At 39.8% G+C, this 18,267-nt stretch overlaps 2 protein-coding genes across 4 annotated transcripts in view; one reads left to right on the top strand and one right to left on the bottom strand.

The window, feature by feature from the left end:
* The window catches only part of SUGCT (succinyl-CoA:glutarate-CoA transferase), a 336,504-nt gene that overhangs the window by 215,012 nt on the left and 103,225 nt on the right, over nucleotides 1–18,267 (bottom strand). The window lies entirely within an intron of this gene.
* Nucleotides 1–18,267, top strand: part of LOC147601664 (uncharacterized) — a 31,508-nt gene that overhangs the window by 2,094 nt on the left and 11,147 nt on the right. The window lies entirely within an intron of this gene.

Raw genomic sequence — 18,267 nt, 5'->3', positions numbered from 1 at the left:
TATACTTCATATGTACTTATATACAGATGCCCTTCCTCTGCGCACAAAAATACACTTAAATTGGTAGTATGGGCAAATCTTAAAGAGTTTACTATTTATCAGGAACTTCTTTTGAGATTCACATCTCTGTAAGAAGACTGCAATCACACAATAGCTGCATACCACTATGAAACACGAATCTGTACCCGTGGGCTGCCCATACAGCAGTGGAAGTCACTCTAAATTTAAGGGCCTGGTTATTAGCATTTGTGCTTCAGTTGCTTTGCGGAATGTGTGGGAAAACTGATTATTCTTAATTGCATTGTACGTCTAAAAAGCTAAAGCAACAATCATGTCATCCTTACACAACAAAAATGGTATCATAATAAATGCAACAGTGTCTTTTTCCATGAAGCTTAATTCAAATGTCTTCGGCTGCTATTTTAAGCTTCCCATTACAAAACAGCTGATTATTTCCCAGTCATCGCTGCTGAAAAAGCAGAAACTTCCAAATGTTATTAGCACAATATTGATGCCAACATGTAAGTGTGAAAACAATGGTTTTATTCATCACCCATAAATGTACGGACACTACAGGTTACCACAGGTTACTGTCTGGTCACAGAAAGCTTCACCATCTTATTATACAAAGGAGAGTAAGGGCAAAGTGCAGACAGATTTTAATGAGATTTTGTTTTGATAAACTGCTTTCCATCACATCGAATCATTTCACATTAGTGTAATAAAAGGCACTACACACACAAGGCAAAAGTCTTCTCCTTTTTCTGAAGAATGAGGTCTTTTGATAAGATTCTCGAGAGCACGAGCATGACTTAACCTGCTACTCCCATGTGGAATCCGGAGCAACAGGACATTGCTCAGTCAATACAAGAAACAAAAAAAAAACAGACAAAAAAAAATTAACCCACATCTTATTAATGGAAAACGCACAGACTGCGTAGCATCCAAAGGTGTAGCATTTCAGTATGTTGCAAAGAGGTTTTTCTAGGAAGATAATCTGTAAATCCAAATTGCATGATATAAAGTGCATGATATCAACACACACGTGTTCAAAGGCAGATCTCAAGGTGCAGTGTGCATGCATCAACACCTCACACTGACTACTCAGTGTCACAGGACCTCACGAAGACTCAGCACTTCTTCAAATTTGATCCTAGAACATTGTGTATACCTGAGATACTTTGTGTACTGAAACATTTTAACCTCCTTAAACAGGAATATAAACTCTATCCACCTTCAGAAACATTTTAAGTGGTTTACAAGTATTCCCCAAAAACGCTATATAGACTGTACAATAAAGATGTAGCCCAAACTTAATCTTAGTTTATTATCAAAGAGGACAAAGACTTGCTGAGATAACATGAGGCCAAACTAGCCAGTCTTTGTATTGCTCTAAGTCAACAGACTTTCAAAATTTGCCAGCTTTGATGGTGTCAATAAAAGACAGTCAATCTCTTGCATTTATTGCCTGCTTTATGAATGCTAAGCCTATATATCCTATGGCAATCATCAACCACACATAAATATATCTTTGCATATGTTTCCCTTTGCATGTTGATTCCAAAAACTTTAAAATATAAGAGATCGATTAAAAGATATGCCAATTCCAATTAATTGATCAAAAGTCCAGGTCAATTTTCCGTATTTGAATCCAGAACATAGAAATCAAAACAACCAGAACATCTGCTGCTGCGTATGGTGATGCTTTTCTCCTCTTCATCAGGTATTTATACACATTCATAAGATATTCTTGAACCTCCTCTCCACTCCTTCAGGACAAAAAGTCCCAGCTCTCTCAGCCTCTCCTCATATGAGAGATGCTCCAAGCCCTTAATTATTTTCATAGCCCTTTGCTGGACCTGCTCCAGTATGAGCACATCCTTGTCCTACAAACCCCAGAAGATGACCCAGTTGTGGACCCATAACTGGATTCACTGGTTATTCATCCTCACTGTTGCTGAGCAGAGGGGAAGGATCATCTTCCCTAGTGTGCTGGCAATACTCCTCCTAATACAGACTAGGAGTCACAGGGGCACACTGCTGGGTCATGTTCCATTTTTTGTCCACCAAGATCTCCACATCCTTTTCTGCAAAGCTCCTTTCCAGCCAGTCAGCCCCAGTCTGCAGTGATGCATGAGGCTACTCTCTACCATGTGTAAGACTTCTTATTTCCCTTTGTTGAATTTCATTAGGTTCCTGTTGGCTCATTTCTCCAGCCTGCCAAGGTCCCTCTGAAATGTAGAACAACCACCTGGTGTATCAGCCACTCTTCCCAGTTTTGTATATTCTGCAAACTTGCTGAAGGTGCACTGTGTCCATCATCCCGGTCACTAATGACCATGTTAATCAGTACCTTCCCATTGTGTCCCTGGGGATGCCACTAGCGATTGGCCTCCAGCTGGACTTCATGCCACTGATCACGACCCTTTGAGCATGACAGGTCAGATAGTTTTAATTCCAGGTCAAAAATCTAGGTCTAGCACTGTTCAGGTAGGGCACCACAAGGGCACTTCATGATCTAGTCTCAAAAGCTACTGGCAGTTTGAATCCAGCGCACACTAAAATAAAGCCTCCAGCCATCACCATTAGTAGGCAGTTTCGCAGTGCCACAAGGACTGTCAAGGTCAAATCCAAAGGATGCAAGTACCATCCAGGCAGAAACTGGATGTCATTTCTTCAGAGACTTCTCAGAAAGAAGAATTTTGAGGCCAAACAGTATTTGTAGAGGCAAACAGAACAAAGCATTGAGTTTTGGAAACTGGAAGACCATTCCCTGTTTAGGAGAGGTTAATAGCTTTAATTATCTGAACAAGCTACTGATTCCTTTCATTCCCAGTTACCATATTGGCCTCTTTACTGATAATGGCAGTCAATACTGGAAATATTTGAAAGCTTGCAGGCCTCCTCTTGGAGAAAGATGTGTTCTACATCAGGTATGGTGAAGGGCTGTATTACTCATCTTTATGAGTTTTCATATCTGCTGTTCCTATGTGAATAACAGTTGGGATCTGTAAAGATACTTACAACCCCTTTTCATCAGCATTAGCTGATGTTAGACACCCTCAGATTTGAAGTATCTTGCAAAACAACACTGCCTTTTGATTCATAAAATTGAACATTAGCATCCCTAAAAGCATCCAACAATGGATCATGAGGGGAACAGCTGAGGGTCCGCAGATAGTTACTATGTATTGGTGAGTTCTGGAGCAGGGCTCAAAGTGCAGTAACTTTTGAATGCCTTCTCATTGCTGTTGGTTTTACAGAGCGACAGGCTGATTGCTCAAACTGGCATCATGAAGCAGCTTGCTTAAGATTTTGGAAAGATGCCATCCTTTTATAAAGGCTAGATACAGCATTTCTGTAAGGTACATGTTTGTCAGCACAACCAGGAGGGCTCTCAGGTGGCATCAAGCAGAACCCTCCTCTGAGCTCCTTCCCAAGGTTGGCACAGGAGAAGCAGCTTTGTGTGAAGGCTGAATGAATCCTTAGGACCAGGAGGGGACAGTGCAGAACAAAGACACCTACTTGAGAATTCTGTAAACATAAAACCAGAAAAAGCTAAACCAGCATTTCCAAACAAAGCTTTAAAAGCTATCTCCAACATTCTTTAAAAAGAGATTAATTTTCACATATCATCTTCCCCTCCCATCTTCCCATCTACAGCAGTCTCTTCACTCACTCACAGAATCAGCGAATAATTACTCAGTAGAACACTATGTGACCACACGTAGGTCTCTGCTGATGTGCTTGAAGTACTTCCCTGCTACTAACGGGTGTGGTCAAAGAGAAAACTTGGTCTCTTGCAGACTTGGAGCCACAGAAAAATTGCAATGTTACTTTTAATTTATTGCATAATTTGTCTTCAATTACCCTTTCAAGTTTCCAGTTTGATATTTAATTCAATGCAAAGGCCATTTAAGGACAAGCATTCTCTAGGCTTAATGTAGGTTAAATGCTGCAATTAAAAAGGTGATGTATTCAAGATTTGACCAACTTGTACACAGGCTCTCTTGTCCTGCCAACCAAATGTATCTACAGCATATGTTGATTTTTTTCTCTCTCCAACCCTATCAAACGCTGGTTTCCAAATACATTGAAGAGTAGGAAATCCTCAGTTTTGCTTCGGATCCAGAACAGTTACATTCCCTCCAGATGGGATAAACTTGGGATGTTGTTTCTCTACCTTTACACATCAGTTTGATAAAACACCAGCTGTGCCACAGAATCAGAGTAGACACATTATTTTTTTCTTTCAAGGGAAGGGCACAATCCTTTCATAAAAATTTAATATTTAATTACAGTAACAAATGGGAACAAGACCAAGAAGTTTGGCCAGCGGTAGTTCTGAGCAAAACATATAAATCATGAAGACCACACACTTTGAAACTATTTGCCTACATTGCACTCTTTCAGTGAAAGCAAACAGTAAAATTTTAAAAAAATGTATATTTCATGGACTGGATTAATGTATGCTGATTGCTCTCACTAAGCAAACTGAAGAAGGGCATTCCACACAAAGATTTCACTTTTTTCCTCTGGTCTTCTCAACTCACACTACTTGTCTCTCTCTTCACTGCCATGTTGCAGGACATACTATCCTGCAACTTCACACCTATCCCAGTCTAGCAGACAGACCCGTATTAAGAATATCTGCAATAATTCTCTTGCAGATAAGAGAAGTTTGGCTGGATGCCCTGAGCTTGTGAGAAAGGTGTTTATGGTAAGACTGCAAATGATTACTTTGGTATCTGAGATGAGGCAGAACACCAGCACTGACGTCAAGGAAAGCACACCACGGACTACCAGCCAGGGAGACCATTCACTTCTACACAACCCACAATCCATTAGACGCTTTCTCTGATCAACCTTCAAGTTCCATATATGTGTGAGTACAGAAAAAATTCCTTTGCCTAACTGATCCAGGAGCAAAGCAGATGAGAGGCATTAAATGTGCTCTGAATGCCTCTCACTGAAAGGGGTGGCAAAGTTAACACAAAATCACAGCATCAAACAGGGATACCTACATTTGATATTATAGTGTATTACTCTCCAAGGAAAAACTCTTCAGTAAGGCCTGTTGTGATAGGACAAGGGGTAATGATTTTAAAATAGAGTGAGGTAGATTCAGATTAGATATTAGGAAAAAAATTTTTACAATGAGGGTGGTAGAACACTGGAACAGGTTGCCCAGAGAGGTGGTGGATGCCCCATCCCTGGAAACGTTCAAGGCCAGGCTGGATGAGGCTCTGAGCAACCTGATCTGGTTGGAGATGTCCCTGCTCCTTGCAGGGGGCTGGACTAGATGACCTTTGAAGGTCCCTTCCAACTCTAACCATTCTATGATTCTATGATTCTAATATATGATGCAAGGAAATAAAACAATTTTCTTTGTTTTCTAATGTGAATGCAATATAAGTCTAGCCTCACCACCCAAAAAGCCATTTAAAAACTCCTGGAAGAGCAGTGAACAGCTTTAAAGTGGGAAACTTGTCCCTTTCCCAAATTTCTAAATTTTTAAATACCTAAACTGTACCTCAATTAAAAACAAATTCTCTGATATTGTAAACTGGCATTAAAACTGTTCCTGGCTGTTGAAAAATAAAATATCAGGCACAGAATCACATTCTCCGTTGCCACATTAGTTTTCCATTAGTTTTTCAACAATGAAATTACACACACACAGACACGCACACACAAAATAAATAAACTTTAATCAGAGTATCACACTGGAGCCAGTGTAATTAATGTTGTGTCAGCATTTCCATTTAAGCCACTATTTTCAAGAGGTTTATAGCATAGCCATAAAAATTCAGTTAGGTTGAAATTAAGCAAACAAGGTCTTATACAGCAAGTAACATTTAAGTATATATACAGACAGCAGCCATTTACTACTTATACGGGAATTAAAATAGACGCTTACTGATTTTAAAGGGCACTGCAGAGCTATTCTTTAAACAATATTTTTCTCAACATTTATAATAATCTCTCAAAAGCCTGAATCCAAGCTATATTTCCTTACCCTTTTTTCTTCTTACACAATAGTTCACACAATTTCTTCCAATTTTGGGATTGTAAGCATTGGGTTTTTTTGTTTCACTTTTAAAGTAAAAGAATGCAATGAAACATTTATTTTGAAAAACAACGCACACTACCACAGTCTGATCCTGATACAGGCCTCCAGGCATTACTGAAGCAGAAATGACACATAGTTCTTACACCTTGCAAAAATCATCAGATATAGTTGTCTGGAAAATCTGAGTACTCAAATATGAGGTTTTAAGAGTGCTATTTAGAATTTAATTCTAAATGAGGTCCTATTTCCATTTTCAGTAGAAATCATCAGAGCAGCAGGATTTGTCTCATTATTTCTGTCCTTTTTCCCTCTCTACTCTTTGGCTGTAAGTGATGGAGTGGTACAATTTCCGAAGGCGAGCTCTGTAATAGTGGCTACCTTTTTGGTAACTCATATTGAGCCAATCAGCCTGGCATTTCAAGCAGCAGGCAGATGACCCAGTGCAAGGAAACTAGAACTCAGACTGGGCAGGCAGTGCTATTAGTTTAAAGGTCTTAATAACTTAATGTCCTGCTATAAAGAAGGCTCTTCAAAAAGCTGAGCTGAATCATTTGTGAGTGTCTCTGACAACCAGCTAACCAAGAAGAGCAAGGGGTCAAATTAGCACTGATGCTGATGAAAATCACCAAAAAACACCAATGAGGACATAACAATTACAACGGTGCAAAATTCGCTGTGTTTCACAATTTGGCACTTTCACAACTTAAAATAAACAGCACTCATATTTGAAATCTGCCATTTAGCTGCACAACAGGACAGACAAAGGCAGGATAAACCACTCCATTCTGCCAATGTGCCCTGTTTTGCCCTGTTTCAGAGATTTTTTTCAACTGATAGATCTCTCAAATAGTATGCAATCCTATATACTATTCAGTATACACGGTATGGTGAACTAAGGATGGATTTCAAATATTTCAACCTTGACTCCTCAGTATCCTTGATTTGTGGTTTTAAGTCAGAGTCATTAAGGTTCATTGCATGCAGCTTGTTATGGTTTAAAACACAACTTTATCTCTAATCAAGGATTTAAAAATTGAACTGGCCAGACATCCAGGATGCACACTATTTAAAGTACTGAATTTATGAAAAAAAAAAAAACCCTACCATTGCCAGGCCATAGGAATAAAGCTAGTGAAATCTATTACAAAAAAAACCCTCAAAAATAATGCTTGATGAGTGGAACAAACACATATGTCTCAAAAAAAAATCAGAAGTCTCTTTCCGTTTCACTTTCTTGTAAATTTCTATTAGGTTTCCCTAAAACTATAAAATTCAGACTTCTGTTTTTCTCTAATGTTCTTTTTTATTGTTCCCCATCAGTTTGAGAAATGAATCAGTTTGAGTACTGAAATATAATATCACATTACTGCAATTACAATCTTTTATCTACCTCAAATTTAGCATTATTTCAACTGTTAAAGTTTGAAAATCACTACAATTAGAAATGAAAGCATTACACCTTTTGTCAATTTAAAACTGTGTTGGCTAATATTTAACCACTTTTTCATCCTAGCAACTAGTAAGTCAAGTTACCTCCTGAGAAAGAGCTGAGGACATCTCCATGGTAGTAGCTACTGTTTTATTTTTAACAAAGATCTTTACATCTACGGCTTGTGGAGTTTTCTTGCATAATAAACATAACTAACTTTTACAAAAGAACTTGTTCTGAAGAATCTCCACAGTAAAAGTGGTGATTCACAGCCTAAAATCTACATTAGATTTTATCCACATTTGTACAACAGGATCTCCTTGTACCCCTCGCCCCCCTCAAAGTCTGATGGACACAGCTATGCCAGTAAAATGGTCCGAGAAGGAGACAGGAGATGACAAAAGGAGAAGCAGGAAATCCTAGCTTTCAAAAAAAATCCCATATTTTTCCCCCTGCAGATTCGAAAGGAAAAAAAAACTTAGTTTTCACTCACAGGTACATGATGCTGTTCTTTAACCAAAATGTTTGATTCTTATTAATTGTTAGGTTTATTTTGAGGTTTCATCTTGTCTTATGCTATCACAATTTTTTTTTCGCTCTGGGTGGCCAAGGGACAGCCCCTTTGTCATACAAGAGAGTATGAACACCCAAATGACAATTCTGACTAAATAATGGGAGAATCATAGGAGTCTGGGCTTATTTAGGGCAAGATTCTGACTCTGAAGATCACCCAATGCTGCAGAGTTTTAATTTCTTGGCACGATCAGCCAATTTACTCCACTGTCAATCTAAACCCTTACTTCTCACTTTCTTAAATAAATACCCAATTGCAAACCATAGTGACAATTTAAAAGTATAAGAACCATGACTATATTCACCTCTGCTGAACACTGTGGCATCAGAAAAACTACAAAATTACTGCATTTTTGCCAAAGGTAATTGCTATAAGTTGATACTGAACACTGTACCAGTGTCATTGTATCAACTGACAAGTGAGCATGAACATATACTGCTTCCACTAGTCTTTTGCAAAAAAACCCCAAATATTGTTTTACATATTTTCATAATAATTTAAAGAAACTGAACCAAACCAAGTACACACAGCACTGCAATTAAATTAGATGGCAGTCACATGTAGTCAAATAAGTTCAAAGCTACTCAGCTGCTGTTATCCATATACCATCTCCCAGCCATGTTACAGTCTAGACACTAACAGCAAAGATCTCCAGTAAGAGTGAACATCTCACAAAGAGCAGATAACCCTTGTTACAGAAATGATCCCAGCTATTGAAGGACTCAGCCTGGCTATGGCTGGGGGATGGTGCCAGCAAATCTGGAGGAGCAGCCTGTCACGCTTTCGCCTCCCTCTTTGTTGAGCTGGTGAAGTCAAAGGGCTGGTCTCCTAATGATCCAGATGGCCTTTTGGTGACACTGGGGTTGGCATCAAATGGGCAGCACCAAGCCCCGCACACAGACCTGCCATTGTGCTGGGAAGGACTAAAATGGGCTGCCGGCAGCAGCTCTGCCTGTTCTTGCACCCCCAATAACAGCCTGAAGTGCTGCCTGCCCAGTGTTCCCTGGAGTTGGCTATGAAACCCTCACGCTGTTAGTCTGCTGTTGACATCAAGAATTATGAACTTAGACAGCAAGGAGAAGGAATTCAATGGAATCAAGATTTACACTGATTATTATTACACTTACACTGTTAAAATGCCACCTACAAAAACACAGTTTGCAGAAAGACAGCTTCAGGAGGCACAGACAGGTTTTCTCTTTCCATTCTCACACCCGTTACCAGAATGTAATCTTAAAGATCAGAAAGCAGCTATGTCACAAATGTGTGTTAAAACAAGGCTTGTGTATGAGGCAGGAAATGCACGGGCATATCAGGAGAAAAGAAAGAAAAAGCATTATTATTATGATGTATCTGAGATCATCTTTGCTCCCATCCAGACAACAACAGAAATAGCAAATAGGAAAAGTACAAGGACTTGAACATTTTCCTGGACAACTTTTCTATCCAAAACACCTCTTCCATAAGGAAGGGAAGGAAGAAAGAGATGGTAATTCTGCGAACAGTAACAACTGCAGCTGTCAGTCATTCCGCTAACTGCTCTGCAGGCTGCACTTTCCATGCAAGTGTCCACGGCCAGATGTCCAAGATGGGGGTTCAGCAGAGAAGTATTTTGTGGATGTGGACCAGCGTCACCTTCAATAATGACAGACACAGAAGTCCCTAAATCTCATTATGTTCACAGAAATGAGCAAACACTTGATTCAAAAAGGATGTACTCTTTCTAAACCTACCAATTGATTTAAGAGTTCGAGGTGGATAGTTTGGAAGAAAAAGGAAAGAACTTAGTTGGTGAAAAAAAGAAAGTGTGTAGTGATTTAGATGAAACTCTCAAGCTAGGACAACCTAATCTGATAAACTGTTGTTTTACATTCTGAAGAACTGTAATATGATTTGTTGTTCTGAACATTACAGTTGTGATTTAAAGTATCCAACACTTCTCCAATTAACATCCATAGCAATAGCTGTAGAATTAGTGGCAGCAATGATTTGATGGGTCATTGTTTTAGCTATTAGCATTTAGGGAACATTTTAACCCTGAATGCTAATAAGTTTAGCTTAAAGGAAAATTAGAGAGTTACCGCATATCAGTAGCCTAAAAATCACCTACAGATAGATCATCACCATTGTTCCATGTTATATCATCAAAACAAAAACCATGTAACTAATTCTGCCTGGTATCTCCATCCTAACACTGCATTTCTTTAACTTTCCCAAGCAAGAACACAATGCCTGACTCTCCACGCTGAAACAATCTCTCCATGCTTTTCAATGTCTGTGTTCTGTACCCTACTGGCTAAAACAGATTAATACAGAGTCTACAGAAAAGAGCTAGGGAACCAAAGCTCTTAAAATGCAATATGAAGTGTGAATTGAGGAGTAGAAGAACAAAGCTTGTTCCTGTTGGGAAGAATTTGAATGCAAGTGCTTTTGTTGTCTAAAGGAGCACAGGGGTGGCAAGTACCAAAAAGGAACACAGGAAAAAGTGTATCATCATTACAGAGCTAAATGTGGCTCTAATCATAAACTTGGATAAAAGGTTTTGATAAGTGTTCTGGAGATCAGTTTGCTTTCTTGGCCCAGCTGGTATTTAGACTGAAATAAAACACAAGCTCTAATACTACTTATTTTTTAGTATGGATGTAGCCATAAACAGCCTGTAGCCAGATTACAGGCACCAATCCACTCCTAATGAAATCCATCACTGCTCCCTCTCAGATAGGTCACAAAGTTTGCATGTTTCAAAAGCAAGCAGAAATACACAGACTTTGTTGTCCAAAAATTTTGTTGGCCATGTCATTTTTCCTCAGTTGGCCAAATCATACCAACAGCATGTAATTATATACTCCTAAGAACACATATTTTCTGCTGCCAGGTGTTTTCATGTTTTGCTTCTTTTTGAGGCAAGCCTGGCCAAGAGAAGTGAAGAGAGGAGATGTGAAGAAAACCTCAGAGGTGTCTGCCTGAATCTGATTGTGAAGAATTTCTTGTGAGAGAAACAGCTGCGGATGCCAAGGTCAGTGAAGGAGGAGGAGGAGGAGTAAAGTTGCTCCTGACAAGATTCCCCTGCAGCCCATGGTGGAGCAGGTTGTCCCCCTGCAGCCCATGGAGGTCTACAGAGGACCAGAGATCCACCTGCAGCCCGTGGAGGACCCCACGTCAGGGCAGGTGGATGCCTGAAGGAGGCTGTGGCCCATAGAGGGCCTGCGCTTGGTCAGCCAGTTCCTGAGGGTCTGTACTCTGTGGAAAAGGAACCCATGCTGGAGCAGTCTGTGAAGGACTGTAGACTGTGGGAGGGACCCCATGATGGAGCAGGGAAGGAATGTGAGGAGTTCTTCCCCCGAGGAGGAAGGAGTGGCGGAAAATGACATGTGATGAGCTGCCCACAACTCCCATTCCCTATTCCCCTCTATGCTGCTCGGGACTGGGGGAAGGAGGTAGGGATAATTGAAAATGAAGTTAAGCCTGGGAAGAGAGCGGGGTGGGGGGAGGTTGTTTTTGTTCTCTCTCATTATCCTGCTTTGGTTTTAATAATAAACAAATTGAAATAGTTTTCCCCAAGTTGAGTTTGTTTTGCCTGTAATGGTAACTTGAATGATCTCTCCCTCTCCTTATCTCAAACCTCGAGCTCTTTGTTATATTATCTCTCTCCCATTCCCTCAGAGGGTGGGGAGACTGCGTGAAAAACTGCATAGCCTGGTCCTGAGTAGGGCTAAACTACGACATCTGGGCACCAGCAAAGGACTGGCCAAAAACCAAATCACAGTAAAGCAGCAGAAAAGGATTGCAGTAAGCTTAGGTATGGGTAAGCACCCCCTTCATCGGTAAATCCTAGTTATGCACAGGCATAGCAAGGTCTTTAAAAAGGTCTAAGAGGGTGTCCTCCATGTTGGAGAAGAAGCCATGCCAGATACGCAAGTAGATGTATGGGGATTCTGAGCTATTCAACCTGCATCAGCTGTCTCCATATCTGCAGCTATTCAATTGCTGCATATCTGCAGCTATTCAACCTGCATCAGCTGTCTCCATATCTACACATAGATATGTCTCCATATCTATCCCGCACAACATCCTTCTCTCTAAACTAGAGAGACATGGGTTTGATGGACGGACCACTCGGTGGATAAGGAGTTGGCTGGATGGCCACACTCAGAGAGTGGTGGTCAACGGCTCAATGTCCATGTGGAGAACGGTCACAAGTGGCATCCCTCAGGGGTCCGTGCTGGGCCCGGCCCTGTTCAACATCTTTGTCGGTGACATGGACAGTGGGATAGAGTGCACTCTCAGCAAGTTTGCTGACGACACCAAGTTGTGTGGTGCCGTCGACACGCTGGAAGGGAGGGATGCCATCCAGAGGGACCTTGACAGGCTGGAGAGGTGGGCCCATGTCAACCTCATGAAGTTCAACCAGGCCAAGTGTAAGGTCCTGCACCTGGGTCATGGCAATCCCAGGCACAAATACAGCCTGGGCGGGGAATGGATTGAGAGCAGCCCTGAGGAGAAGGACTTGGGAGTGCTGGTGGACGAGAAGCTTAACATGAGCAGGCAATGCGCCCTTGTGGCCCAGAAGGCCAACCGCATCCTGGGCTGCATCAAGAGAAGCGTGGCCAGCAGGTCGAGGGAGGTGATTCTCCCCCCTCTACTCTGCCCTGGTGAGACCCCACCTGGAGTACTGTGTCCAGTTCTGGAGCCCCCAACACAAGAAGGACATGGACCAGTTGGAGAAGGTCCAGAGGAGGGCCACAAAGATGACAAAAAGGGCTGGAGCACCTCTCTTATGAGGACAGGCTGAGAGAGTTGGGGCTGTTCAGCCTGCAGAAGAGGAGGCTCCAGGGAGACCTGATAGCGGTCTTCCAGTACCTCAAGAGGGCCTATAAGAAAGATGGGGAGAGGCTGTTTAGTAGGGCCTGTTGCAATAGGACAAGGAGTAATGGTTTTAAAATAGTGGGGGGTAGATTTAGATTGGAAATTAGGAAAAAATTTTTTACAATGCGAGTTATAGAACACTGGAACAGGTTGCCCAGAAAGGTGGTGGAAGCCCCATCCCTGGAAATGTTCAAGGCCAGGCTGGATGAGGCTCTGAGCAACCTGATTTAGTCGGGGATGTCCCTGCTCCTTGCAGGGGGGTTGGACTAGCTGACCTTTGAAGGTCCCTTCCAACCCTAACCATTCTATGATTCTATGATTCTATGATTCTATACACCTACACAAGAGACCTGGCAAAACATGCTGCTGACTTCTTAGGGCAACAAGCTACTCTAGAAATGCTTTTGCACTGCATTTCATGCCCAGAATTTTCTGTTCTTCCTAAAATGAGAGTTGCATTCATGCCAACAGATGGAAAACATCATCATCTAGAGTTGGATCCATGCCTTCCTACTGGCTGGAACAAAAGCCATAGAAGAACTTTAGTTAGTTGAGTTAAAAACATTTTTGTGTAGTGGTCTGTGGATGAAAAGTTTTCCCACAATACACCACAAAATCAAATTGTACAGTGGTGTACCTTAGTGAAGTACCTGTAGAGCTTTCTGTGCTTTAACCGAGTGCCAGGGTAGACACAGTGCCCTGATCTGACTTGCATATGGATTTAGAAGTAGGTGCTCCAGGGTAAAAACTGTTTAAAGCAGCTATGCAAAAAAAAAAAAACAAACCAAAAAACCAACCAACCAACAACAAAAAATCCCACAAACAAACAAACAAACAAAATGCAAACCCACATCAACTCCCAAAAAAACCCAACACATGGAGCATATGAAAAAAGATACCATCACAGGCAGGCCTGTCTTAGCGACAGAGAAGAGAATACTCTAATATGAATTGCATCAGAAAATTAGAGGGGAATCCCCAGTCCTGGAACTTGCAGTCTCATGGACAGAGAGGGGAAATCAAAAGTTCACATATGTAGGTGAGGGAGTATCTGAGGAACCCAAGAATGGGCGCTGAGATAGGAAAGGGGGTGGTTTCCTTTCACTAAGAGACAACCCCAGTCAATGCTCCACTAAAGAGATTACAGGAAAACTAGAATAGAAAAGTGGCTGCCAAATCCCCAGTCATGAAACTCCGATATTCAGCAATTCTCTGAAGCTACATCTTGATGGTCGAACTGTACTGCGGGTCTACCATGGTACTATCATTCTACATAGCTATTATCCATGCTGTCCAGCACAGCACTATCATTCACATTCACAAAGCAGTTTTCCTCCTCCCTCTGTCTCCAGACTTCTTTTTCATGTGTAAATCTTTTTTAGCGATACGCAAAGAGCAAAAGATTTATCACCGAGCACTTCAGGTCTCTTGTCTCATGGGCTGTAATTTTTCAGACTGTGAGTCAGGGACCTTTCCATTTCACTGCAACACCCATGAGACTAGTTTATCTGGAATGTGAATTTCCCGTACCTTCAGTAATTTCTACTCAAGAGAAAATTTAAACTACCATTCAAAACTGACTAGAGCTCCATCTGTTGCCAAAAAGCTACATTATCTTAGACTTCTGTCGCTTCACCTCCCAGCTCTTGTGCACTGCATCCCTCCAAATGTCAAATAAAGACAGAAAGGGTACAAATGACTTGGACACTGTTGTTTCCAGCAGTGAAAGAATCAAAATCCCTCTGAGAAAACTACAACCATCCTTCTCTCAAGTCAACCTCACCTTTATCAGAGACTAGATTTTACTCTTCAACTGCTTGGCAAGTCATCTCTGGCTTTTAAAGTGCTAAGGGCTTTTTCCTAATGTGACTGGAGATCGTTAAAGAATTGCTGATCCTCCTATTTGGAATCCTTGAAGCAATGTTCTTAGGCTAAAATGTCAAGATAAGATTTCATGTCATTGCTTGTTGTCCTCTGCATTTTACATCCACAGTCTGGCATCCTATAAAACACAGTTTCTGCTACCCTCATTACAATTTCTAAGAACTGGAGGGAAACTTTTTAAGAAAAGAAGGGCAGAAATTCAATTAATTGCAGACACTTTAAAAACTCTGTAATACTTTGATCATTCTGTGTTAATAGTACTATTAACTACTTCCTTCACCAGTTAAGTGGATTTTTTTTTTTTTTAAATCAAGCTCCTGCGGATTATAGCCATTATAACTTTCTGCAAATTTTTTAACATTCTTGAAATGAATGATGCTGGCTTCTCTTCACAATTTCCCATTTCCGTTTTAACAGAATGTTGTGTAGCAGAGTTTTAAGGATAGCTTTTGAAAAAAATACTATTTATTAGGGATTCGTTTTATTTCAATTGCCAAGAAAACAATTACAACTATTCAAAAAAGTCTATTCACAAAAGACAAGCATTAAAATAAAAATATTTTTCTCATTTCAGCTGCTAAGAGCAATGTAACTCATCATTCAGGATCAAGCCACCAATGGCTACTCATAACAGTGTACAGTTATGTAAAATTAAGGCTGGCACTGCATTGTGCCCAGATACTTGAGGTCTGGGTCCTTAACTATGAATTTCCTTCCTTTTATGATCTTAAGCCAGAGAACAATAGCTATGTTTTAATCTTGCCTTTTGTGAATTTTCTTGGTCTTTTCTTTCAAGTGTTTACATACAACGATACAGCCCTGAGTGATGCCACAAAGTAACACATCATCCAAATCTAGCTGTTTACCACATATGCTATGATATCATTCAAGGCTGAACGAATCAATTTTTTTTTTCCCATGGAATGATAATGGATTCATAACAAAGAAGTGGATTTTTTTTTATGTCATTCACCCACGTCTGCATCAGATGACATGCTTATGATTAAAGGCTGCAATATGATGATTCCTCAAACTTAGTCTAAATTATTTGCAAATGGAAAGAGAAAAAGATATCTGGAAAGAACCTTCATCAGCATTACCAAGTCCCTTTGTTCTTCGCATTTTATAAAGACTACATGACTGGACTTCTGCATCAGACTCTCTTCAGCCATTGCAAACTTGACTTTACTACAGTCAACAAACAATAAAAAGACATCATTTCATGAAATAAAACCAATTTTCAGAAGCTAATTACCTCCTCAATCTCTTTTTTTTTTTTATTACAATACTGGCCATATAAAATACAGGCACACAAAAAAGAAAATTATGAAGATGATTAATAAACTCATGAGTTATTAGTGAGAAATTCTACAATACAGGTTTGAGAACTTCACATTTTCCAAAGGAACTTGAACAAAACTGTTAGCTTTTACTAAATAAGATAGAAGAGAGACTTTTTTTTTGCTAGTTGGGCAGGAAGATGAAAACAACTCCCTCCTTCAAACATGCCTGATTTCACCTCAGAGAGATAAAGGAACAGCCTGGTAAAAACAGAACTTTATGTTACAAATGTTAACATTGTCACTACAGAGAGACTGCCTGCAAGTGCAAGTCCCAGCAGAGTTGGACAGCGTGCTCTGTGGCAGACCCAAATATATCAGGGAGCTTCATTCAGCTCTGGGTGCACCTGCCAAAACAGACAGATAATCTATATGGATGTGAGACACACTCAGTGCTTTTGAGAATTCACAGAAGGATGTACAATAAAAAAAAAAACACCAAAAAACAAACAGACAAAAAAAAACCCCTTAAATTAGGATTAAATAGTTTGAGGGGTTTTTTAATGGGGTTGGACTTTTCCTAATATAATCTTTAACCCTTATTTACAACACACAGGGATTGTAGCCATTCCCTCTAACAGGTTTTGTCTCTGAGAGGTAACACCTACCTCCTGATAGGTCAACAGAGGACACTCAGTCTAAGGCAGGACTGGTTCCTCTGCAGTTACTGATACAGTGCCGCATGGTAACTTATATTTTCAGAGGACTACCTGATCTCTTGTTTTTGCCACACTTGGCTTTCACTTGATTTCATTACTATTTTCTGATCATCTGTAGCTTCCTCACAGATGCCACAGTCTTGCATATTCCTAATACCAGAACAATCAGACAAAGTTTTTAAAAACGTTTAAAAAAAATGGCAAAAAGAAATGTCTAAACATTAAATAAATAAAAGAATATTAAGACCTGAAAAATATTCTGTATTTTAGATTTCTTCCCACCTGTCAATAACTTTTATTTATTTCTCTATATATGTTGCTTTTGATTTCAAATGTTTAAAATAAAAGGGTAAACATCCAATAAAAGAAACAGTAAAAAAAAAAAATACAGTATTGCTGCATAGAACATACGTACTGTCTTTAAATGTCTAAGTCCCATAAATTAATAATGCTGGAGGAATAAGCTGAGGTGTAAAATAATCTACATAACCAAGTTCTACTGTATTTGCATTCTTACTGGAAAAATAGACTTTCTAATCAGAATGAATTTGACACTCTCATCTAAAAAACACTTATCTTGCCTGCATCTTTCTTTTCAATAGAGAAAAGACTACATTCATATTGGTTTGCTTTCCATAATGCATAATATTATTGTGCAATGTGAAACACAATCTATTTTTTTTAAGTAACTATTTATGAAGGAAGCTAAATCTGGCATTAAAATTAAAGTGTGCTTTCTGTCTACAGAGGAGACTTCAGAAAAGTAAGGCCTTCCCACACAGATTTGTCACGGTCAACCCAGGTCTGGAGATACTATACTTCCAGGATGGTGGTATAAATCTGCTCTCTTTGGCCAGCCTACTGTCAGAATACCAATGGCCACAGGGAATCATGTAATCTCACTATTTAGGAACCCTCCTGAAAAACAACCCAAGCTTTTTTTATTTATTTGTTGTTAATCTGGAGCACTAATAGTTGTTGGATAGTAAGAATTGACCTAACTTGGATGGGAAAGACTGATTTAAAGATTAATGCTCTAGCCCCTTTCTGGTTTTGTCTTATTTACACGAATGTAAGATGTTAATACTTTATTTTAATAAATAAATGTTTTTGTTGTTTCATTTGCTATCTGAACCACTCTTTCAAGCTATGTTAAACAAAAGATATTTAAGCAAATGGCTGATCAGCAGCTAAGCAAAAGAATTCTAATCTAACACAGCTTCTCTCATCTGCTTCAGAATAAAATTTGTACAGTCCTTTTTATTTTAGCAAGCACAACCAACACTTTATGTGGTAATCCAAATTGGCAGGAAAGCCTAGAACTATTTCTTTTTATTAAGATAAATGGAGCTACGAACACTTGGTGGTGAAGATGACAAAAAAATCTAGAGGAAAACTCACTTCAAAATTATTTTAAAATATGTTTCTGCTAATACTTTTAG

Source organism: Chlamydotis macqueenii, chromosome 2, assembly GCF_036417535.1.
Source record: "Chlamydotis macqueenii isolate bChlMac1 chromosome 2, bChlMac1.mat, whole genome shotgun sequence".
Taxonomy (NCBI): domain Eukaryota; kingdom Metazoa; phylum Chordata; class Aves; order Otidiformes; family Otididae; genus Chlamydotis; species Chlamydotis macqueenii.
This window is presented reverse-complemented; position numbering and strand designations above follow the sequence as displayed.